Source organism: Galeopterus variegatus, unplaced genomic scaffold (assembly GCF_000696425.1).
Source record: "Galeopterus variegatus unplaced genomic scaffold, G_variegatus-3.0.2 Scaffold13188, whole genome shotgun sequence".
In the NCBI taxonomy this organism is placed as follows: Eukaryota; Metazoa; Chordata; class Mammalia; order Dermoptera; family Cynocephalidae; genus Galeopterus; species Galeopterus variegatus.
In genome coordinates, this window is record NW_007739299.1 from 30038 (window position 1) to 31808 (window position 1771).

Genomic DNA, 1771 nt, shown 5'->3' on the forward strand with positions numbered 1-1771 from the left:
AGGGCAACAGGAAATGTGAGGAAGATGGTATTTAAATTTATTTCTATAAATGTGGCAGTTTACATGCCAATGTCGTCATTAATTATATGGTGTTGGGCTAGTTAATTGCCCAAGACACTTGAAAAGGATATTTCTGGACCTCGTTTCTCTAAAATAAGGGAGCTGAACTAGATGATCCCTGGGCCTCCTTTCAGCCTCACCAGTCTGTGGCTCAATTTTGCATTCCTGAAATAATAAGCACTACACAAGTTTTTGACCTGATCCTATCATCTTTAGTTTACTGACTTGCTATTCTTTGTTGGAGGGTTTGGGGCAGGACTCAAACTTGTTTAAGCATAAAAGGAAATTTGTTGGATCGGATAATTCAGAAGTGTTGGGATGTAGTGGTTTCAAGCTTGATGTGTCCAGGGGCTCAAACGCCACTGAGACCCTTGCTGCATCTCTTAGCTTTTCTTTCTGCATGTCTTTCTCTCATTTTCAAGAGGGCTCCCCCTACGTGGTGGCAGATGTGGCTTACCTCGTCTCACAGCTAGTTCTCTAAGCCCAAGTTGCTTTTCTGATAATTCCAGCAAAAGTTCTAGGAAGAGGTCTGAGTGGACAACTTGTGTCACATGCTTACTTCTTAATCAGTCACTTCTGACCTTGTTGAGAAAGGACCCTGATGGGCTGGGCTGGGGCACGTGCCCACTTCCAGAGCTGGGCACAGGTATTAGCTGTTCCCCTCTCCACCCCAAGGACCATGGATGAGAGAGGGCAGGTCTCCAAATGGACATTGGGCAGGCAAAGTAGTTCCATCCAGAGTTACGGAGTGAATGAAGCTGATGCCTCCTCCCAGCTCCCTAGTGTCCCCAGGGAGACCTGGTGGCCCTCTGGCCATTACTGTGGATAAAATCACTATGGTGTCTGCTGAGCAAAGCTGAGGCATGTGTCCCACACTGGCTCCCTCAAGGTGCTTATTTTGTTCTGTCCCTTCCCAAAGTGCATTTGCTGAGATGCAACGACTCACTCAACAGAGTATTCTTTGCAACAGNCTAATAATAAAGATGAATGTGGACGTAGTGCTCCTGACTTGCTCTAGCCAGTGGCTTTGTGTTATGTTGAATGTTACTATATCAGCTGTCTGGGGCCATGCTATACGCAACCAAATAATCTGCTGACTGGATTGACTTGTCTTTTCATTACAGACGTAAATGGGAAAAGAGTACTTGAATTGTAGAAGTTTGCTTTACAGTTGAACATTTCAGGGGTGTGATCCTGAGGCAGAGGACATACACTGCAAAAGATTTGCAGAAGAGGAGAAGTATGAGGGGAAGCTCTGCTGTGTGTGTCAGGAGACTTAATGTCCCACGTCCTGTGATTAACCAGCTCTATGACCTTGAACCAGGAACTTTTCTAGCATTCACTTTCTTCATGTATAAACAGGAGGGGGTTATATTAGGTTCTCTCGAGTTTCAGCATTGGTTTATTTCCTGACAAAGTAAGCTGCCTCTGAAGGTCACCCTGACGTGGTGGGAAAAAATCTGAACTGGGATCCAGGAGTCGTGAAGTGTTGATAGTTTGGGGTGACAGTAAGATACATCAGGGACATCAGCCACATCATGCACAGATAACAGATGAATCAGCCCTTGCGACCACAGAATTGAGATTCTGGGCCCAGAAAGCTGGTGATCAGAACTTGAGCCTTCAGATTTAACCAGAGGGTAGCCATCTCTACCACATGCAGATCTGGCTTCCAAAGATTTTGGAGAGATGATCCATATGCAGAATGGCT